The sequence below is a fragment of the Loxodonta africana genome, chromosome 27, assembly GCF_030014295.1.
Source record: "Loxodonta africana isolate mLoxAfr1 chromosome 27, mLoxAfr1.hap2, whole genome shotgun sequence".
Lineage (NCBI taxonomy): Eukaryota > Metazoa > Chordata > Mammalia > Proboscidea > Elephantidae > Loxodonta > Loxodonta africana.
In genome coordinates, this window is record NC_087368.1 from 22,694,055 (window position 1) to 22,718,269 (window position 24,215).

At 40.0% G+C, this 24,215-nt stretch overlaps 1 protein-coding gene and 1 long non-coding RNA gene across 3 annotated transcripts in view; both read left to right on the top strand.

The window, feature by feature from the left end:
• The window catches only part of LOC135228759 (uncharacterized), an 87,219-nt gene extending 64,910 nt beyond the window's left edge, over positions 1-22,309 (top strand). For both annotated transcript variants that reach the window (XR_010319585.1, XR_010319586.1), the window contains exon 4: positions 1-22,309. This exon is cut by the window's left edge and continues 31,860 nt beyond it. This is a non-coding gene — a long non-coding RNA (uncharacterized LOC135228759).
• Positions 1-24,215, top strand: part of LOC100669970 (ubiquitin-conjugating enzyme E2 E2) — a 351,147-nt gene that overhangs the window by 186,362 nt on the left and 140,570 nt on the right. The window lies entirely within an intron of this gene.

Sequence of the window (24,215 nt, forward strand, 5' to 3'; positions counted from 1 at the left end):
CTCGACGGCAGCAGGCTTGGTTTGGTTTTTGTATTCATATAGAAGATCATGTGATATTTCTGGCCAACTACATATTTTGAACACTCTTTGTTTTCCCAGTAAAATTTATTTCTAGCATCTTGGTGCTCATAGATGAACTGTCTACTGGGGATACAGGTAAAGACATTGGATCCAGCTGCCTCTGGAGTTAGAATCCTGACTAGTCTTTTACATGCTAATCAGTAGCCCCTGAAGTGGTGATCCCTGATTAAGTCCTTCAAATGCTAACTTGCACATAGAGATAAATCACATTGTCTATACCAGTATTTTTTTTCAACTGCAGGTCTGATCTGTTAGTGAGCTATGAAGTCAAATCAGTAAGACCAACATCTTTCGCTTAGCATAAGATAGATGGGAAGGGGTAGAGTGCATTGCATGCAGCTGGTTCAGCATTGGTTGGTGGGTCATTTGCTTCAGTTATATCTGTATATATCATTGGGCAAGGTTTCTTACTGTGGATCATGGTCAAAAATGTTCGAAATCTACAGTTAGGATTTTAAAATAAATTACAGATGGTGTATACAGCTATATGGAAACCCTACGGCTGCTAACCAACAGGTTGGTGGTTCAGTTCCACCAGGTGCTCGTTGGAAACTCTTTGGGGGCAGTTCTGCTCTGTCCTATAGGGTAGGTATGAGCTGGAATCGACTCGACAGCAATGGGTTTGGTTCTTGGTTTGGTTATACAACTATGTATTTAGTCAATCCCAGGGTATAATGGAGTGAAATTTGCTGACTTCTTGAGGGTGCTTTTAGTAAAAGAAACCTAAAGCTCTCCCATATTTCTGAGATTACATTATTCTTGTACAGAGTCCTTGTCAGCCAAGACAGTAACTGAGAAGGAAAAGTTCTGTTTGTTGAAAAACAGATCTTAAGCCAGGCATCCTCTCAACAACAGCCTATTTTCTGGAGGTGTTAAAAACCACTGTTATGATAGATCTTTTATGTGAACATGTAGCTCGACTCCCTGAATCTTCAAAACAACAGTAAAGAGAGAAGATGTGATATGATGATTACAGCAGTAATGACTCTAAGTGCCAGATTTAGCGGTATTTAAGTCAGGCTGTTACTGTGCAAATGATACTGTAATACGGTTAAAATACCCTTGACAATAAGGATGGTAGATTAAAGGCCTTAGCACCTGTTCTAGTCTTCCCGCTTTTCCGTTTCATAAATGTTGCTTTTCTCATTAACCCTTCATAACTCCTGAGCTCTGCTGTCTCTGACAGTGCTTCAGAGAGAGGTGTTCCCACCCCCATGCTTTTCTCTTCTTCTGCCTGCACAGTGGTAATGGGCTGTCAACACGTGGCACGCTTTCTCTTACCCAATTTCCTAGGTCCAACACAGCTATTCCTGCAAATTCAGGGCTTGAAATAACACAGGAAAATGCCTCTTCAGAATCACCTGGGAAGCCTTTAATAAGCTGTGGTGCTCTTCCCACTTGGCTGCTGTGCAGAGCTTTGGGAGAAACCCAAGCTGGAGTGTGTGCTCTGTGGAAGCAGGGACTTGCCCCCTTTCCTTAATATCATGGCCTTTGTATCTGGGATAGCAGCTGGCAGATGTGAGGTGCTCACATATTTGCCAGATGAATGAATGAATGAATGAATCACTGATTTCATTGGCATTTACTTCTCTCAAGGCATGTGCTCAGCTGACTGAGCTGCAGGGTACCAGATGCAGTAGGGTGCCATCTCTGTTGTTCAGGTCTGCAGAAGCCTGAGGACTTTGGCCCCACTCCTCAATTAAGGGTTTTTGAAAGCAGCAGTCAGACTTGTGTAGGTGCTGACAAATTTCCAGCTGCTGATGAGGGGCTGGGGCCCTGGTGGTGCAGTGGTTGAGATCTCAGCTGCCAACCAAAAGGTCAGCAGTTCGAATCCACCAGCTACTCCTTGGAAACCCTATGGAGTAGTTCTGCTCTGTCCTACAGGGTTGCTATGAGTTGAGATTGACTCATTGGCAACGAGTTTGGGTTTTTTTTCCCCCCCGTTGGGAGCTGCTGAGCCTGGGCATGTAAACACAAGAACAAACAAACAAAAATATTTTTTTAGCCATTTTGATGGAAACAGGTGCTTAATGGAGGAATTCTGTGATGAAAAATGAGAACAGGTAGCCCTCATCTTTATCTCTGCCGTAGAACTTACAGTTTTCTAATTTGAGTTAATTGTTGTTTATATCAATTTCAATTGTCTGCTAAATGTATGCTTCTTGAGGCAGAATTTGTATTTGTAATCCGATAGCAACTGACATAGTGAGTCATTGCACATAGTAGGAGCCCAATAAATGTTTAATGAAGGTGTAAATGGAGCAGATTGCCCAGAAGGAACTCCATAAATGCCTGTTGTGTTGTCATCTTTAATAAAATGCAGGAATTGGACTAGAAAGCTTCAGGTATAGGTCCCTTCTGTCTCTCGTTTTATTATTCTGTGATTTGGAAAAATAATTTTAATTGACAATCCCATAGCGAGAATCACATCATTTTCTCCAAGGTAAAAAGCCCAGACAAGGCTTTTTTACACAGGTGTTGGGGATGAAGCTTAAGTAATGGCGAGTACTACAGATAGTGCAGAAGGTAGGCACTCTAATATGACAGTGCCAGGTACTCTGTCAGTGACTATTTCTTGTACCTCTGGTGTTAGGGCAATTGATGTTCATAGTAGTAACTGCCAAGATGTGGCAATGCTTTGGTCTTTACGGTACTCTTCAGTGTCTACACTGCCACCACTTGTAAAAAGGCAAGAATATTACTGAATATTGAATCACGAGGTATCTGCTGATACACACACTTGAAGATTTCGTTTGAATCCTGCTTTGTCCACGAAGCCTTCTCCCCTGATACTCTCCTTCTCTTCCCAGGAAAGGCATGATCTTTACATGTGGCTCTTTCTGCCTGCAAAACCCCCTCCTCTCCTTTTATTGTTGTTGTTAGTTGCCATCAAGTAGATTCCGACTCACGGTGACCCCGTGTGTGTAGAGTAGATCTGCTCCGTAGGTTTTCAAGGCAGTGACCTTTTGGAAGCAGATCACCAGGCCTGCCTTCCAAGGTGCTTCTGGGTGGGTTCAAACCGCCGACTTTTCGACTAGTGGTCGAGTGCTTAACTGTTTGCACCACCCAGGGACTCCTCCTCTAGGTTTAGTTCTGTCTAGATTCTAAAACTAATCCTGTCCCTCCTGAGAGGGATTCACAACGCCTGAGCCCATTAGCCTCATGAGTCAGAATCAACACAATGGCCGCGGGTTTGGTTTGGTTTGGTTTTGGTTAAGCACGAGAGCATCTAAACCTAGTTCTGTGGTCTTCTACTACTGGGGTCTCTCCCCATGTGTACTCTGCCCCAGAGCTGTGCCTGCCCTCCAGGTGGGCTTTATATGCAACCATTTAAGCTCTCTGATGACAGCTACTTCCTTTTCTCATCTTGAGCAGTGCTGTGTAGAGCCCACATAGAGTTAGTTTTACCCTCCTTCATGTGTGATTTCTAGATCTAGTTTGTCTCTCCGCCAGCATCCCCGTTCTCTAAGGGAAGAGACATTGTTTCACTTATTGTAATTCCTCTGTACTGTACCCAACACATAGCTGATATTCAGAAATCATGGAACGAATACATTAGAGAGAATGAATTGTGTCTAGTAAAGTTTTAATATTAAGTATATACATCTTTAAATGGGTGATAAAGTACGGTTCTCACTTTGAATTCTATCAAATGTAATATGTGATACACCGGTACCCTGTCTCCTGACAGGGCTGGAAAATAGACTTACCTAATATGTATTCAGCTGTAAAGCCAGATCCTGAAATGCTGAAAAGTGTTGGACTTATTCTATGGAATACTCATGTAATAATGAAGCCTCTGGGAATAAGCTCCTCTATAAAAAAAGTCAGCCTGATTTAAAAGTGACATAAAACCACCTGAATAAATCATGCAAAGCAAAATGTCAGCTTTTGAAGCTGCTTTTGATAAAAGTACCTCAAAAGAATGCCTGCATTCTATGTTCTCATTCCCTGTTGAAGGTTAACAAGGTTGACTGTCTTTGATTGTGTCAAGATTATAATGTCTCTCAAGTCTCTTTCCCCACCCCTTTCTTCCCTCATGATGTCATCTCCAGTTTTTCTTTTTTGCCCTCTGCAACCTGTGCACCCATCCCTGAAAAAGAAGGCACCATTTAGTTATTAGCAATTTATATTTACTAGCTACCTACTAGCTGTGTGCCCTAGGGGAAGTTACTTTACCTCTCTGAACCTCATTTTCTTCCATAGTGAAACAAGAAATGACAACAGTATCCACCTGCATGGTGTCACTGACAGAAAAAATAACAAAGGGAAATTTGGAGTTTTTAAATATATCCAATGGATGGTGACCAAAGTATAACAGGGTGACCTTTCTGTCATTTGGGAAATAATTGAAGGAGTTGAAGCTGCCTAGTCAGGAACAGAAGAAAACTTGAAGAATGTCTTTAACCAAAACCAAGAACTCTGCTGTTGAGGTGATTCCGGCTCATAACTTCCCCATAGGACAGAGTAGAACGTCCCCATAGGGTTTCCAAGGTATAAATCCTTACGGAAGCAAACTACCACGTCTTTCTCCTGCAGATTTGAACCATGGACCTTTCAGTTAGCAGCCAAGTACTTTAACCACTGCACCATCAGGGCTCATCCAAGAATTTAACCAGGAGGCAGAATTGTCTTTAGGCATGTAAAAAGGTCATTTTACTTTCAAATGTTTAAGGGCAAAAATGAAAGGAGGTTAGATTTTACTTTATTATTAGGGAGAACTTTTTGAAAATTAGAACTCTTCTAAAGGGGCGTGGTCTACTTTATAATATGTGAACTGGTAATGTTTAAGCATCTTATAATGATTGTTATGGAAGGTGTTTCTGTGTTAGCTTGAAGGTCAGCTAAATGACCTGAGAACCTGTTAATTCTTGGGTACTACAGAAAATATTTCAGTACATGTTTGTGGTAGGCACAGACTCCGTGTCATTAGGCAATGACTGGTATCTAAGTCTAACATTCTCTGGCTTAGGAGATAAGTCTTATATTTATCCAAAAGATGAAGTTTAACAGAAATAAATGCAAGTTTAGCTTTTCCAAATATTGGCACAGTTATTGGATGAGAGAAATGTGGTATAATGGTAGCAGGAGGTTTTTCAATGTTGACCGAAAACCAGATTTGCTGATCAGTGATTCAGAACACTGATGGGGCAGCCAAAAAAACTGATTAGATGTTATGTGGTATTGAATGAATGAACGATTCTTAAGTTATATTCCAAATCAAGGGAGATTAGTGGAAATTGGCACTTGATGTTGACCAGATCACACCAGAACAGTAGGCTCTTTAAGAGATACTTAACATTGACAAAAGAGTCAGAGGGAGAGAGTGGGGTGAAATGGCTTTTAGGTAGCGTGGGCAGGTAGTTTCTTTCTGATACATGGCACTTGAGGATTGGTGAGGAGGCACTGGTGAACTGGTGCAGAATGCCCTGATCCAAAGGAAGAACCTACTCTGCCGCTACTCAGCTCCAGCCCACTGTCCCCAGTCCAGTGTTATCAGGTCTACTGTTTTTCAAGAGAAGCTAAAAATCTATGTATTTTTGTGAAATTCCTAAAATACTGAGCCGGTAAGCCAACCTTGTCTGGAGTCTAGATGTTCTTATCTACCTACCAGTTTGTAGCCCCAGCAAGAGTCTCCTAGGCCCTTAGCCCTATGTAGGAATAAAGGAGAAGTCTTTGAGGGAACCAGGATTATTTGGCCTAGAGAAGGGACAAAGAGTTGCTTCAAGTATTTGCCAGTAATCAGGTGGAAGACCAATTTGGCTTGTTCTGTTTCCAGAAGGCTGAGCGAGGACTAGTGGAAGAAAGCTGCAGGAAGGCAGATTTTAGTCAAGAAAGCACTAACAATTTAGAACAACCCTGAAATAGGCTGTTTGGTTGAAAATTCTTGTTTCTAGAAGGTGGTGTTCGAGCAGATGGTAGATGACAAGTTGTCAAGAGTGTCCAGTGAAGGGTCTAGACCAGATGATATTTCAGGTTCCTTCTTATCTTGAGATCCTTGGATCACCAAGATCTAGGCTTCTGTTCAGATGTTCACCAGACGCTGGCATTTGGGTTCACGAGTGAGTTGACACCCTCCCGTACTAGGCAGGTGCACTGTTCCTAAAGGCCTGGCTTTTCTCTTTGTGTCTCCTTCTAATACATGATGAAGGGTCTTTGGTTCGCGACTCTTGTTAAAAGTTTCTCTTTCGTGTAATAAATCACAGCATTCGAAGCCAAATTCTCAAGAAGAGCTTTAGAGTCTCTGAAGCTCTAATTGTTTTCTTCTCCGGACTGCGTATAGAACAGCTTGATCGCTAGCAATTTAACTAAAGCCGGTTGATTCAGATTCTAACCCTGCAGAGAATTAGCAATGCAGAGTGAAGTGAACTAAAGATAGTTTATTTAAAAAAAAATCTTTAGCTGGAATTGTCTCCCACTTCATTATTATTTATCTTACTAGTAAGAATGTGAAAATAAACCAAAAACCAAACCCGTTGCCGACTCCAAACCCGTTGCCGTCGAGTCAATTCCGACTCATAGCGACTCTATAGGACAGAGTAGAACTGCCCCATAGAGTTTCCAAGGAGCGCCTAGTGGGTTTGAACTGCTGACCTTTCGGTTAGCAGCCGTAGCACTTAACCACTACGCCACCAGGGTTTCCAAGAACGTGAAAATAGAACCCTGTTATTTCATTCATTTCTGTATACATAACCTTTTGTTAACAGTTGAGATGGGACTCTCTGCTTCTGTCCTTGATTTAATGATTCACAAGTATTTATTTCTTATCAGGGTGACAGTTAATGTATTTCCAGGCTAGGTAAGAGCTCTTGATCTTCTTTGACTTATAACTGCTTTTAATTGCTTTGTAACTGACCGATGGTACAATGCTTGCACAAGCAGTGTGTTCATTTCCAAATCAGTTACTGCAATAGGTACCAGGTGCTTAAAACAGGTATTTTAAACTGGAACGTGGGCAGTTACATTTTTTCAAAGCTTATGAAGTCAGTATTATGGTACTCATGAATGTTATCAGTGAGGATTATGGTCATAAATTCCACACCCCTTCTTGAATCTAAGATCCATCAGTCGAACACAGGACCTGGTACCACCTACCTGTCACAAGAGTGAAGACCGTGCCGTAGCAGTGGGATGTATCACATACCCCTCCAATTCGTGATCCTCAGGGAGGCTCATCCTGCCTGGCTTAGTTAGTTACCGAGTCTGGCACTTGACCTCTTGAGTAATGGGAGGAGGCCCTACTGAGAATTTTGAGAGTGTGGGACATGAGTGGATAGTTTAAGGATTTCCCTCAAGCTTTCCTTCCCTGACTAACTTAGAAAGATAAGTAATGTCTGGTGATTTTATTTAATTCAGCATTTATTTCTTTGTTTAATTTTTTTTTTATTCTGCCAGATTCTACAGAAAATACCAAATTGAATGAGACATAAGTTTTTAAGAAGCTTCCTTTCTGTAGTCAACCAAATAAGTCTAAGAAATAGAGCAAAGGCTACTTAATTTGTAGTATAATGTTAGTGACAAGATTGCAGTTATCATATTTGTATACAAATGATTTCCTAACAATTCATTTTTCTACTGTCAGGCTCTAAAGAAGTAGCTGGGGTATCTGCCCTCCTAGGGGGATGGGAAGCTGTCCTTGGTGGAGAGCAAATATTAACTTTAACTGGCATGAATACCTTCGATTTTCTTGTATTTGCCTTAATTGATACCAGATTTGATGGCTTTTTCTCCTTGTTTATAAGAGTAAAATATAGAAAATTTAATCCTACTGTTTAATGAGCACTCTTTTTACAATCTTACGCAAATTGTATCACAGATAAAACTTCCTCTGCTGCAGGCAAAATATTTCATTTGCAAATGAAAAAGCAAATTGAGCCAATACATTGTGTAAGACGTTCGTAGTTCAGTGTAGAAAATGATGTTATTTGATGTCAGCTGGAACTGAGGTACTGTAACGGCTATGAGATGTTAAAATAATGGAGGAGTTTAGAGAAATATGACTGTGAATTTTACAGTTGGAAAAATAGAATTTATTTATACCTTTCCGTGATTTGGTAGATGTACTAAGCCAAGTAATCTTTAAGTTGGTATCAGCTTTCAATGGGTGTTTTCTTACAAGCTTTCTAATAATACCATCAATTCTTTCATAGTAATGAATGGATAATTAAAGCGAAAATAAACAGCGATTTCATTCTTTTCTACTTTTACCCTCTTTTTTAACATTCGATTATGGAAAATTTCAATCGTATAGAAAGCAGATTAATATAACACAGCCTATTTTCCCATCCCATTTATCAAAGCATTACCAGTCTTGCTTTAACTGTACCTCTACCAACCCCCACCCTGGCCTCAGATTTAAAAGCAAATCCCAGGCATCGTATAATTTCATTGTAAATATTTCAGTATATATCTCCATCAATAAGTACTCTTTAAAAACAAAACAAAAAACCCCATCACTACAGTACCTTTAAACAGACCTACTTCTGAGTGGCAGTAGGAAGTAGGGAGTGCTGGGGCCTAACTAACCAGGTGCTGAAGATATTAATTAGCTCTAGGTACTTGGACAAGTCATTTACCCTTCCTCTCTCCCAGCTTTCTCATTTTTAAAAAGACGAGATTCAACTAAATTGTCTAACATCTCATCTGTCTCAAAAATGTATAATTTAAAATTAAAAGGACTTGCGTTTTGGTTTGCTGTATCATTGTTTTCCTTCTTATTCTCTTTTGGAAGAGCTATGAAGTAGCCAAAAGGAGAGAGGAAAAATAAATGAAGAATCTGCATTAAAAAAAAAAAAATTAAACAATCAGTCTGTGGAAACATAGTGATGAATTTGCGTTGGGGGGGTCTCTCAATCACTTAGCAGTTTAAATGTACCATTTGTAAAATGTGAACTTTTTAACATCCTAGCTTTTCTTTTGTAAGTGAAGAAATTTGGCTTTTAAAAGTTTCTACTTTCAACAGTAGAGTGAGATGGGACAAGTGGCCTCTTAGGAAAATTAATCTGTTTGTTGCATTTATGGGAAATTGGAATTTGGAAACTAGAAATGAAAAGGTTTTGAGATGGATACCCGAGATATGACAAAGGAAAGATCAATAAGCTTTGGTGGAGAAAACCACTTTGAGATTTTGAACCTAGATGACTTCAAGTACCACTGAAAGGACACGAAAAAGTCAGAAAGGTGAATTTGTTTGCTGAGGATATGTTGTGTTTAATATGACGAAGGTCTGCTGTGGGCCATGCCCGGTAGGCCGTTAGGAGGTCCTGGCCTGAAGGTTTCTCCAAGGTAGGGCCGGAGAAACAGTGGACTACCTAGGAGAATGGTCGCCACCTGTCATCCTGTCCAGCCTCTCAGGTACATTCCTGCATCTAGAATCGTCCAGTTACAACTTCTCAGGTGCTGACATTGGGACTGCATTGCTTCAAATTCTGTATCACTGTGTCATTACTTTTCATGTTTACTGAAGTTGTAATAACTTTTTCCATAGTTTGCCATTCTCTTGCTTTTTCTCTATTTATTGAAGGACCAGTTAACTAAAGAACTTCATTAATTTTGTTACCCTTTACTAAGAACCTACTACATACACTATCAAACCAAAAACCAAACCCACTGCTGTCGAGTTCATTCTGATTCATAGTGACCCTATAGGACAGAGTAGAACTACCCCTGCCCCATAGGACTTCCAAGGCTGTTATAAATCTTTACGAAAGCAGACTGCCACGTATTTCCCCTGTGGAGTGGCTGGTGGGTTCGAACCTTCAAGCTTTTGGTTAGCAGCCTAGTGCTTTAATCAGTGCACCACCATCAGGGCTCCTCACATACACTATACTGGATACTTTATATACATTATTTATAATCCTCCCAACAGCCCTGCAAGGTAAGCATACCTCTTTTGTAGATGAGAAAAACTAGGCTCAAGCAGGTTGAATTACTCACCCAAGGTCACGCAGCTGTTAAATGGCTGAGCTAGAATTCTAACTGAGGTCTGTCTCTGAAGTCCTCGCTCTTACTAGGTTTGCACTAATGTATTTAATCATGTGACCTACACAGTACTGCTTAACTGAACAGTTGTTTGGAGCCTATGAAGGGACTTTTCGTTAAGATGCTTTTCTGCTTTTTTCACATTGCATGTAGCAGGTAGCTGTTACTGATGAGTTCTCCAGGAGAAACGGATCCGAACATGTCCATTTTATCTGTTCATTGAGAAAAGCTATTATTTGAATATTTTAACTTCTATATTCATATTCTCACACGTGAGACATCAAATTCATTTATTCCGTTTTAGTAAACAGTGTACTTTTTTCTCCAGATTATTGCTCTTATTTCTCTTTTCCCTCTCTCTGCCCCCACAAATAAATTACCATAAGATTAAACCTTTCTTTGATGTGTAAGGATAGAAAAGCAAAATCTGGCCTTGAAAACTAAAAAATTGCCTTAGTTTCTAAAAAGAAACTAATTTCTTTAGGGTTGGAGGGAAAAAATTCCAGAACATACAGTTTATGAACCATCCAGAAAGTTTCTACCTGAATTCCAAGTTTTTTAAATACTCTTTTAAATAAGTTTTTAATATATTAGTAAACTTCTTTTTTATATCACTGTAAGATTTAAATATATTTAAATATATTCTTTAAGCACATGTTTTAATGGAGAGGGATGTTTAAATAGGGCATTGTGAAATAAGTGATATTTTTACATGCTAATAGACTACTTGGAAATTCTGGTGGCACAGTGGTTAAGAGCTCAGGTTGCTAACCAAAAGGTCAGCAGTTCGAATCTACCAGGCATTCCTTGGAAAACCGTATGGCGCAGTTCTTCTCTGTCCTGTAGGGCCGCTATGAGTTGGAATTGACTCCACGGCAACGGGGAGGTAGTGGTAGTGAATAGACTCTTGATATATTTCCAGGAATTTGTGATGCGTAGAAAAGGCAATCTAGGATACTGTCCACACTTTTACTGAATTAATGGAATTGGATTTTCTTTAAAGTTCTTTGAAAAAAAGTAATCTATAAAGATAGGATTTTTGTTACTCCCATCCGCAACATGGACATGTGAACGATGATAACGACAGTGCTTTGCCTGGCTTTGTAGAAACCAGCGTTCTGTTCTCACTGTCGCTGTTCCCACCCTATTGGGAGGCAGAGACAGAGAGAACACCTCTTAGTGGAGCCGATCGAGTTTTGAAGAGACACTGATTTTTCCATCTAGCTGTTGAAAACCAATCTTCTTAGAGTCGTACCTCTTAGTCTGCTGAAGCATTTAAAAGTCAGTGCCTCTTTACCTTGGGTAAAAAAAACAGTCGCCATCAAGTCAGCTGTGACTCATGGCAACTCCATGTGTCAGGGTAGAATTTTGCTCCGTAGGGTTTTCAGTGGCTGACTTTTCAGAACTACATTGCCCGGCCTTTTTTCCAAGGCCTCTATGGGTGGACTCAGACAGACCTCCAACCTTTGGGTTGGCAGCCAAGCACATTAAGCGCATCAACTCTTTCCACCACCCAGAGACTCCAGCTTGGATCGGCTGATGATATTTAACATGAGTTCACAGCAATGCCGCACCCTCCTTCCTGTCCTCGTCCCTTTCCCACCTCCCATTCCTAATCTCCACTCATTCTGTGTCAGGAATCTACAGGGTAGGTAATGTGAACCTGTAAAGGGCAGTGGACTGGGGGGTGGGGAACTGCTGGAGACAGGAAATAATCCATTCTTAAATTTTTTAAAACTGTTTTCTGTTAGCTACAGAACGCTTTGTTCAAATAACATTTGATCCCAAACTCTAGAACAGGTAAAAGGTGAGCTGCTCTCTTTGGAACAGGAACACAAAGCCCTCTCCTCTAGTGGCCCCCCCCGCCTTCTGAGTAAAGGTAGAGAGGGAGAGTGGAAAGTGGAGCCTTCTAAACAACTTCCGGGAACACCATTTGAAAAGCACTGCTTTGCGCTGAAGATGTGCGTTTTGGTGTGGCATGCAAGCTGAGTCCAGTTTAGGGAAAGATGGATTTTCACTGTTTGAAAGCTCAGCCCCCAGACCATGTTGTTGTTGGTTGCCGTTCAGTTGATTCCGACTTGTGGCGGCCCCACGTGTACAGAGTACAGTTGCTCCGTACAACTTACTAGGCCGTGACCTTTCTGAAGCAGATCGCCAGGCCTGTCTTCCTCTGCGCCTCTGGGTGGTTTTAAACCATCAACCTTTTGGTTATTAGTCAAGCACCTAGCCATTCGTGTCACCCAGGGAACCCCAGAGCATGTATGATCCTTAAGAGGAAAACAGCAAATTTCGTTTGAGAGCTTAATTGTGTAAGACATCAAAAAGCATAACTTAATAAATTTAAAATTTTGAATAACCAGACTGTTTGTTTTTCCATGTTGTTTTCCTGTTAAGATTGCCCCTTTCCTTAACAAGAGATGGAGTCTCCAATTTTTATTGCTTTTGGGAAATGGCATCAGTACAGGATACTTGCTGTATTTACTATGAGTAGATTTTAATCATTACAATTTCTCTGATGACTCTTGAGCCATGGTGTATATCAGTTGTTAATTTTCTTTTTTTCCTTAGGTAACATTGTATTTAATACATCTACCTTATAAATTGCATAATGGGGTTTACAGATTTGTCATCATTCTGACCTATCTTTGGATCTTCTGTTAAAAAAATACGAAACAGGGACTTGCAGCAAGAATAAAATAGCATAGATTTTTAGTCTCTCAAAACCCCTTTATGTGCATCACCACTGTGTACGAAGAAACTTCCCTATTCTCAGATAGTATCCTTTTGAATAATGAAGTACTGAAAGGTGGAAGTCAGGGGCCTGTGTTTGGTTGTTTTGATATCATAAATGATGACATTGGTGGAAATGGTGTTGTGTGATACTTAGTGAAAATAAAACCTCAGTATTTAGGAATTCAAAATAGTTTGAATAAGAATGTAACCAAGTTGGCCCACATTCTGTAGTGCAAGTTGATAAATAGTAATCAGAAGATTACGATATAAAACTACTAAATAAACTCTGACTACACAGATAAAACAACTCATTATGTAAAACCACATTTAAATCTAATAATTTAACAGGTAGCATGTAGGGAAACCCTCCTAGTCAAGATTACATGGCAAAGTACAATTTACAGTCCAGCGGATTTGCATCAGCATTCTGCAGCTGTATTCAGAGATGAGCTTTTCAGTAGTTTCTATAAACTGTCCCCTGTGTTTTATCGGATATAGTAGTTATATCACAAACTCATTGCCATCAAGTTGATTCCAACTCATAGCAACCCTATAGGACAGAGTTGAACTGCCCCGTAGGGTTTCCAGTGAGCAGCAGGTGGATTTGAACTGCCGACCTTTTGGTTGGCATCTGAATTCTGAACCACTGTGCCACGAGGGCTCCGGTTACATCATAAGCCATTGGATCTCACGCGTAGCTACCACCCGTCTGTCAGTGGAGGTTAGCATGTTGCTGTGATGCTGAACAGGTTTCAGCAGAGCTTCCAGACTAAGATGGACTGGGAGGAAAGGGCTGGTGATCTGCTCCTGAAAACCAGCCAGTGGAAAACCCTGTGGATCTCAGTGGTCTGACCCACGGCCGATCACAGGCAGAGCGAGGACCAAGCAGCGTTTGTTCAGTTGTTTGTGAGGTCACCCTGAGTCCAGGGCTGACTGGAAGGCCGACTTGAAGGAAGCTGACAACTCCTTATTACTCGATTAATTCATGCTTTAAGATTGTGGGCTGAAAGGTGCCGTTAAATGCACATTACTGTTTATTATGTGAATACTCTTCATGTTTTAACAGGCAAAAAGCAGAATAAAAGGAAAAAAAGAAACTATAACAAATAGTAACAGCATTTGAAAGCAGATTTCCAAAAGTGATGATTGCGTTGGACTTTAAACAAATCTTTCTATTAGATGGAGCCCTGGTGGCCCAGTGGTTAAAGGTTGGCTGCTAACCAAGAGGTCAGCAGTTCAAATCCACCAGCTGCCCTTTGGAAACCCCGTGGTGCAGTTCTACTCTGTTCTGTAAGGGTCGCTATGAGTCAGAATTGACTTGATGGCAACGGGTTTATATTAGGTGAGGTGCTTTAAAAAATTTTTTTTTTTTAGTATTTAGAAGGCTTTTATTATGTAAGTGCATGTATCAATGTACCAATTATGGATGTTAGTAAATTGCTATTATCAGTTTTGCAACAACTCTCAATATTTTTTTCACTTTACTTGCTTTTCTCTGTTTAGTACCTGAGAATGATGCTTACTATTACTGTTATCTTGTCCCAATTTAGTAGTAGTTTTTCTCAATTTTTAGTATTTCTATTTCAATTGAAGTGATTTAAATCCTTTTTAAAGCCGCCCTCCTTTTTTACCCCTATAGAGATGAATTTACATATGGATCCATTTCCATATAACAGTAACACAGAGACTCCTTTTCTGTCACTATTTTCTTGCAGGTAATAATGAAACTAATATGTATGTGTGTCTGATTCTTACAGAACCTTATATGTGGTTCTGTAAGAATTAGACGTTGTTTTACATCGTTGTCTTAGTCATCTAGTGCTGCTATAACAGAAATACCACAAGTGGATGGCTTTAACAAAGAGCCATTTCTTTCCTCCCAGTCTAGTAGGCTAGAAGCCCAAGTTCAGGGTGCCGGCTCCAGGGGAAGGCTTTCTCTCTCTTTACAGCACTGGAGGAAGGTCCTTGTCACCAGTCTTCCCCTGGCCTGGGAGCATCTCAGCACTGGAACCTCAGGTCCAAAGGATGCGCTTTGTTCCCGGCACCGCTTTCTTGGTGGTTTCAGGTCCCCAATCTCTGCTTGCTTCCCTTTGTTTTTATCTCTTGTAAGATAAAAGGTGGTGCAGGCCACACTCTAGGGACGCTCCTTTATATTGGATTAGGGTTGTGACTTGGTAAGGGTGTTACAATTCCACCCTAGTGCTCTTTGACATAAAGTTACAATCACAACATGGAGGACAGCCAGCGAATACTGGGAATCGTGGCCTGACCGAGTTGATACACGCATGTTGGGGGGACACAATTCAGTCCATGACGGTTGTGATGGAGATTGGTGATTATGCTACAACTAAAAAAGTCAAACACTAAAATTTTCAGTTTTGATGCCTTTTAACGCTGTATTCATACACCGTATTTTACATAAATGATGTGTACATTATATGTTTTTTTCCAACTGCGCGACCCCCTCACACATTATTTTCGTAGGTGTGTTATATGTGGGCAAGTTATTTATGTGAGCACGCTATTTGTGGAAAATACGGCTTGTGATAAGATGTTAATGGAAGTAAAAAATGTGACTTTTTGGTGCAAGAATTCTACCCACATAAGTATTCATTCAACAAATAGTTACTGAGTGCCATTTCCTGTATGCCAGGCACCGTGCCAGACACCTAGGACACTGCAGTGTACCGAACAAAATCTCTTTCTCATGAGCATACCTTTTCCCTCAGCTGAAGAAGTAGACTAGCTTCATAACAGTAAACCAAAACAAAATGATTTTATACATAGGAAAAAATACCCCACTGTGAAAGTCAGCAGTTGAAATGTTATCCTGTGTGAAGCATGAGTCCTGTTTTCTGTGTGGTTCCCTATAAATGGTGACAGAGTTCTTAGAGGAGCTGATGAAATGTTGTAATGCAGATTCATGTTCAGGACTAGTTTCAACGGTAAATATGTATGTGATTTTTTTAGCCTAGTTTGGCACTGTAAATTGCTTCATTTTTATTTTATTAAATAAATTGATGCAGATTTGTACGGGCTGATGGCATTGTACTGGCTGTAACTAACCAGAATATATGCTAGCTGAAATGTTGAAATTATCATGTAGTATTTAGGAATCAAGAAAACAGCTTCTCTTTGTGTGTGTGTTTTTTTTTTAAACATCGAACCCAATGATGGCTTTGTTTAATACTCCCAAGCAATTCTGCCCAAGGGAAAGACAGTTAACAGAATCAGAGTAAAAGAAAAATCTAGCTCATCAGTGGTCTCCTTTTGTAAATTTACATCCCTCGAGAAAAGCTAATTAATAGAAGTACATCGTGCCTTGCTTTTCCCCAAGATGTAAATTACAAGAATACACACAGACTAAGAGTGGTAATTGAAAAAAAAAAATCTCATTTGTAAGGAAAAAGAGAGATTTTCTTTTTTTCTAATTTGCCTTTAAGATACATCTTCAGTATTATATGGAACTATTTCTAATGTAGTGGAAACCATTTTCTTTGAACACACAAACATAAAGATTTCCAATAGTCTGTAGCTAATATGCACTGTCTGAAGCTAATAGATTGGATAGCTTACCACTGCTGTTTGAGCAAAAGTTAATGCTTCTGAGACCAGCTAATACACTTAATTATAGTATATGAACAGTGGGTATTCTGCTTATTTTTATTACAAGCTTTATCCACTGTGCAATTTTCTTACAACGTGTTGACAATAATCCTCTTTAAGCTAGTGCTTAAATATTTATTGAATGTGGTAGCCAAGAAGCTATGTTTAAAAGACACGTAAAAACTGATGTCTCGATATGGCGTGGCGTGCAGCTGCTTACCAAATAACATGACCTGGGTTATGGCCTATCTCAAACTTTGTAATAATAAGTAAAATTTCAATATTGAGCTGGAATGCTAAAGAAAATAAAGTTTGCATCCCCAAAATAACTCAATTGTGCATCAGCTCTACTAAACTAGCCAAAATCTAGAGTAAAAAATCTTGAACACGCAAGAGATTCTCCAAGAGGATCACCTCACCGTGTCCAAAGGAGTTTCGACTATATTATAAGGCCCCCCATTTTTAATAGTTCTACAGTTTCATTTTAATATGAAATTTATATGTAGGACATATATTTTATAGTTTTTCCCTTCTCCATATATGTAAACTTATATAAATTAGGTAAAGACATAAAAGTTGAAAGGCGTGAGGATGTACAGCTGAATTCAGGAAACACTGGTGCATTGGGGGTGTGTGTGTTCAGACAAATAGTAGCAATTGCGATGTGATAAAGAAGAAAAATACTGAAGAAAATTTTCTCAGGGTAAAGCTCTATTAGCACCATTTTTTCCCGGTACCCTCTGTGAAGCATCCGATTTTTAAAAAATGTAAAATAAAGCAGTTACACCCAGAATGTTAGCTTATTAAAGGACCTTTTATGACTGTAAATTATTGCATCATTTGTATGTCCAGTATTACAGAGTCAGAGTACAGTAGAACCAGATATTTCCCTTGAAATCAGGCTTGATTTCTTGCCTACTTTCGTTATTTCCCCAAAACTCTTGTTTTTCTCATTATTGTTTTTGTGCTGGTTGGAATTAAAAGAAGTTATTATTTCTAATAATTAAGCCAGACTGCTTTTTTTAAACAGAATCTGGCAATTCTGTCATTTGTATCTCCGCCTCCAATTTCTTACCTTATAATTATTAATTTTTAACTTGTGTGTGTTTTAAGGCAATAGTAATAGTTGTAGCGCTGGGGGGAGATGACTGGATAGGAATGGCATTAGTAAAATCAGCTGGGGGTCTGGTGCTGCACTGGGCACTTTACACAATGCTCACTGTTAACTCCCAGGTACCCCAAAAAAAACCCACTGCCGTCAAGTCGATTCCGACTCATAGTGACCCCATAGGACAGAGTAGATCTGCCCCATAGAGTTTCCAAGGAGCGCCTGGCTGATTCGAACTGCCGCCCTTTGGTTAGCAGCCGTAGCACTTAGCCACTACGCCACCAGGGTTTCCACGCCACCAGGTAACAAGTTGTTAATTCTCTGTTTCAGGATAAAAAGCTTGGAGATAAAATTTAAGTGGCTTTGCCTGAGGCCTGTGTCACACATGCAGTAAGGGGCAGTTTTAATCACCTCCTCTTCACCCCATGGGTGAGGGAGGGATTGCTGCACAAGGGTTATAGGAATGACCAAACACTTGACACGCGACCTGGGCAGAAGAGATTGCTGCAGTTAATTAGTCACATATGCTCTCTGATGGGGGAAGAAGACCGCCTGCCGCACAGGGCCACGCGGGCCTTGTGTCTGGAACAGAATGAACAACCAGGGGCTGTGGGAGGCAGGCTTTGTAGTTTCAAGAGTGTGGAGTTCCCCTTGGTTCCCACAGGTTGGATGTGATTGCCTTGTTTGAGTAATTCCATGGGCTGGCAGGGAACTGAAATCTGCTGCTTAGGGATAAGCAGGAACCACACAGGCCCATTTGATAGCATTCTTATTTACATGTCTAGAATTTTCTCTTCTTTCAGGTCTCACTCCAAAAGAGTCCTTCCTTGACTGTGCTACCAAAAATTGACCCTTTTGACTGTTCCATGCATAGTGGTTCCCAGGTCAACCACTTACTACCTGTGTAATTTTTCCAGTGTGCTTAATGTTTCTGTGCCACAGTTTGCTAATCTGCAAAATGGAAATATTTTAATAGGTTAGGTTGTAGTGAGAGCTGAATGTATCAATACATGTAAAGCACAAATTGTAATAGTCCCTGGCATGTAGTGAGCACCCAGTAAACAGTCAGTCTCTAATTCCCATCATCAGCATCACCATCATCATTAAGGGTGAAAGTAGTAGCGTAAACCAAATGTTGTAGACGTCCTGACAAGGGAGAGATCCCTGAGGCCCTGGATTATCACGGAAAGCTTCCTTTTAAGGATGAAACTGAGTGAAAATCACAGCCTCTGTGTAGACTCTTGCTTGTTTCTCTCCAACAGGCACACCATCTTCCTCCTTTGGTTTCTACAGTCCTTTTGGTTCTTCTTTGTTGATACTGACCTTGATCTTCCTTGTATTGTAGACTGTGTATTCTCACAGAAGAGGTGGCCTTGCATCTCTGCATCCTGGCAGTATTGTACCCTACACACTGGACAGTGACCACCTACTTGATCAATATATATATATAAAAAAAAAAAAAAATCAGAGTTGCCATAAAATCAACAAGTTTAAAACATTCTCAGTATGGCAGCGGGTGCAGTTTGAGCACAGTGGCTCCAAAGATCAGTTGCTGGAAATGGTCAAGTTGGACCAGTGAGGGGCAGAGTATTATGGAGTCTTGAGTTGGCTGTAGAGTCAGTTTAATTCAACAGATATTTGGAGAGCGTTGCTTTGTGCCCGTGTCTGAGCTAAGATCTTGGGAGCATAAACATGACCCATCACCTCTACCCTTAAAGTATTTTAAGTTGATTTATCTGGGACATAAATGAGTGGAGAAGAGCAAGAAAGATATCCTAGGCAGGCTTCAGCAAGAGAAAACAACTAGAAGCATAGAGTTGAGAAGTTTCAAGAATTCAGTTTGTCTAGAAAAAAAGGTTTGTTCATGCTGGAGCAGGAAAAAATGAGGCTGAAGAGAGGGGGCCCAAATTATGGAGTATTTGGGATACCAGAACTAAAACATGGGCTTTATTCTATAAACATCAAAGCCTGGGGAAGGTTTTAACAAAGAGTTAGCAGAAGTAGTATTCAGAATTAGAGAATACATTTCTGTCTTTTTTTTCTAAGTTTGAAAAGGTGTGAATTAAAAAGAACAAATATTCTCAAAGTATGTGTCAGGCACTTTAACTAGTTAGGCGATTTTGAGCTGTTAATAGTTGGTGCTAAGTAAATTTTACAGTATTGTGATAGGCATTGGTGGCAATCAGCCATTCAGGTTTTAGGCCATGTATTCTTTACTTAAATAATATTTAAATTTAAATGTTTCTTTTTCATTGTATTTTATGCATCAGGAGCATGATATATTCTTGAAGTATTTAGTAAAGTAGATATTGTTGCATGTGACCCATCTCATATATAAATGTAAAAGAGAAGCTTAATTGAAACATTTGGTTTCAACCATACTCAGATTGAAACCATAAAAGAATCCGAATGACTGTAGGTGTATAGTCATCAGACTTACCCCCGTAGCTACAAATTTTCCCTCAACTTTATCTCATTATTCGAAGACTATACTTGGCAAGCATTTTTGAATACTCACCACACCACACGATGGTTAACAATTGTCTCCATTTTAAGGAAGTCATGAATATTATTAGATTTGCTGCCTCCAAATAATTGAGTGTTAATTGGTTTCGTTGGCAAGGAATTATGGGTAAAATACAAGACTTGGAATAGGTGCTCAGTAATACTTATAAATCGGTTGATCAAAACAAATGTTTTTTTATTTATTGACATTGAGTTTGTCATGTTTTGCTTTTTATGTGTGTTTTTTAAAAAATAATCCCTGTTATTTACATAAGAAGCTTCTCTAGATTCTAAACACGAGACTCTGTCCCCTGTGCAGGTTCCTCACGCACACTGCAGAAAGAAGCCAGGTGTCTAAATGCCTTACTAATTGGCCATCACAAAATGTTACTTGGCAAATGCCAGGAATCCAAGGACTAAAGGGACACAGAGTGTGTGTGTCATAGCCCCTGTGCCCAGAGACACTTCCAAATTCATGGGTACCCTACCCTCCAGGTCTGAACCCTGGAATTGTGCTAGGGATTGTCATGGATGAATGTTTTGATCAAGGCAGACCTGGGAAATGGAATTAGAGTTTTAAGTGAACCATTGCTGGCTAGTTGCCCAAAGCCTCTAAAACCCCAGGAAATTATGGGAGGAAGTCTGGGAACATCTGGAACAAATTATATACACTTACAACGACCCTTCTCCAGCCTACCGTGTAGTAGCTGTCTTGACCCACACCCTTGAGCAATTTAGAACTCCCATCATATGACACTAGATTTTGAAAATGGAAAGATGTACTTTTAATGTGTTTTAGTAGATTAACACCTTCAACCAAAATGCTTTGTATCTCCTATCCCATCCCCCAATCCAGATGTGTAACTAAAGGACCATGGCTCTCTCAATGAGTAGCCCAATTTCTTTTTAACCTAAGATTGAAGCCCACTTTTTCTCAGCGAGTTGCCAAGGGAGCCAGAGAAGCTGTACTTATTAATTCTAAACATTCTTATCTTTTTTTAAAATATATAATGTAAAATAATGACATGCATTATATCCATGTTAACATTTCCACTTCAAAATATAAACAGACCCAGGTTCATATAGTATGAACAAAAATCTTTTAGCATCAAAAGAGAAAATTGTGTTTCTTGATAGAAAGGAAGTGGTCACAGCTCACGGCAGCCAGACCAATCTGTCAGTGCTTTGAGATATAGAGTTGTTGGTGAGATACTGAGATAAAGGATGAAGTAAGATCAGCCTAAATGTTTCAGTCTAGTTAGGTTGATTTGTATACTGCTTAGAAAAATTTCACTTTCAGGAGAGCAGTTTTCAGATTTTAACTAAATATAAAAAGCTTGAGTTTTGGTTGGACTTGGTTTTTTTTTTTTTTTTTGATGTCTCGAAGGCGTTTTCTGTCATTTCATTCCCCTAAGTTCCTGCTCTTCCTGGAACTGGCTCTTGTTGACTCCCAGCCTTGTAGCTGAATATTTAAATCCTGAGAGACTAGCTTATTTTCAGACTCGTTAGCAATCTGCAGAAACAAGCACAAGAAATTTGAAACACCTAGAGATTATTTTTAAAACCTCTTGCTGCTGACATTTTAGCTGGAATTCTAAAGAGAGAATGGGCTATCTAGACACTGAGCCATGGTGTAAAAGCGCTGGGGTTTTTAGGCTGACTTTAAAGCCACTGAAGTCATTTGACCTGGTGTGTTGTGTCATTTGGGGATTCGGAAGCATCGAATGAAAACTGATAGCCACTCTGGTGTTGGCAGGCAGTCGTAGTGCCTGTCAGTGAAGTAGAATACCACCCATCTACTTGAACATGGATCAGAGAATTCTGGAAGAAAAGCTTGATGCATAGAGGATATGCCACCATCTCCAAGTAGGTAGACAAACCCAGATTTCCTTAGGAGGGGCCCACTTACTGGTTCTGATGCTCATGTGACCCAAGCAGGCCCTCAACGTTGCTGCTAGGTATTATTGATCCTGGAGCCCTGGTGGTGCAGTGGTTAAGAGCTTGGCTGCGCACCAAAAGATCAGCAGTTCGAATCCACCAGCTGCTTCTTGGAAACCCTGTAGGGCAGTTCTGCTCTGTCCTATTGATCACTAGGAGTCGGAATCAACTCGACGGCAACGAGTTTGAGTTTTTTCATTTTATCATTGATCCTATCTTATTTTTAAGTTATAGTGTATTCGGCATACCTTTACGCTATTATTTATGAAAGGCAGTTGTTAATTGTACAATACCTGAGGCAATATTATGAGCTAAAGATTGAAATATGTCTTTTTTTTTTTTTTTTACTTACAAAAAGCAATGATAGGAAATAAAAGTATCCAGTTGGGTCCTATGGAACAGTTATATTTACCATTGCTGTGACATTCTTGTTCAAGAACATTTCTTATTTAAGTATGTTAAGAATGTTACTACAAAACCTTGCTTTGTGATGTAAATTGCATTTCCCCAGTGTTTGTATTGTTGGTTATAAATTTAGATGTGAGCTCTCTGACTTTAGATTTTAGCTCTCCGACTTTTATATTGTTAATTATAACGAGACCTAACGTGGCCTATGTAATGCGTGCTATGAAAATAAAACCTGTCTGGAAGCTGAAAGAACATACGTGCACTTTAATAAAGACCTGGCATAACACTGCACTCCTGAGGCATTTAATGAGCACGAATGTTGACTGAAACAGAAAATCAGACAGAACTGATTTTTTTTTTTTAATACTAAGCTAAATGAACTAAAGAGACGTCTTCATGACCTAAAGAACGCCAAAACATTTGTAGAGTAAAAGACAAATTAAGCCCTGCCACTGATAGATGTACAGAATTAATTAAAAAATACAAAGGACAGTGCAGCTTCTTGTAACAGAGGATGGCATTTCATACCTTCTAGCCTGTGATAAATTCTAAGTATGAAGGAAGATTTGGCTTCTGATCCTAAGTGCTCATAAAGACATATAAAACATTTTTATGAACTCTTAACGTCTTCCTGTCTGTGAGGAAGAAGATTTTGCTATGAAGTATACTTTTAAGCGTAGCAAACTGAAGTGCCTTACTCAGGTTACTGAGCTTTATGTGTTTTTTCTACATTATCTCATTATAAAAGCTTGTCTTATGACCCTTTTTTGTTGGCTAAGCTTTTTTTAATCCAAAAGAAATCTTTAAAGGGAAGAATTTTGTAAATTAATAAGTTAGTCAGCCAGATCCTCCTCTCCTCAGTCTGTATTGGCCTCCAGTATGCCCCCCCCCCCCCCACCCGCCTCAGAGGCATAGAGCAGAGAGTCTGGTATCTGGTTACGGGAGTCTTCCACTCTCGCACAGTTCTGCCTGGGGTTTCCCCTCAGAGAAATGTGGTTTGAGAAAACTTTCTCCACCGTGCTGACATTTGCATATTATTTAATTTTCTTTGATGATGCATGGTATCAAATACCCATAACAGGATCTGACCAAATTTAGTAATTAAAAAGCAACAACTCCTTAGATATGTATTTCTTGGGTGCTCCACTAAACTCCTCTGCAATAAAAACAATGATTTCCAGTTCCTCACCTTCCTCTCTGACCACCCCACAGTCTTCTTTTCTGGCCTTTATCCTCCTCCTGGCCATTCATGGGCCAGGTGTTAGACCTTCTTCTCTTTTCCTCTCTCTAAGTGAGCTCATCTCTGTCTGTGGCTTCACTTACCACCTCTGAGCTCCAAAAGAACATGACTCCTTGTATTGTAAAGGTACCACAGACTATCAGGTCCGTCTTAGCTTAGATTTCCCAGAAAGAGGAGCATGAAGCAGAGGGATGTGTGTGCTGTGAGTTTATTAGGGAATACCATTCCTGGAAGTAGAGTGAGAGACAAGGAGAAAGTTGTTTGGAAGAATGCAGAACCAATACAAGGACAAATTATTGAGCTATCTGCCACTGCTTAGACCTTCAGGATCGTACCTGGAAATACCGTATAAACTGTGTCATAAGACTGTGGCTGGGGGGAGAAAGAAGGATGAATTTTTCCACTAGTTTCTGTCTCCCGTCCATCAAAGTTTCATTCTACAGGACTTGAACTCCTCCATGAGATAGTTTATGTGGTGGTGTGCGAGTGGAAATCCAAAGTGGAGTCAACACAGATGCCGTATAGTGGGAGGGAAGATGTTCCCCTGGGGCACAAGACAGTGCACCGTCCAGTTATACCTGTGTGGAGTTGGTGCTGGTGGGACACCTGGAATAA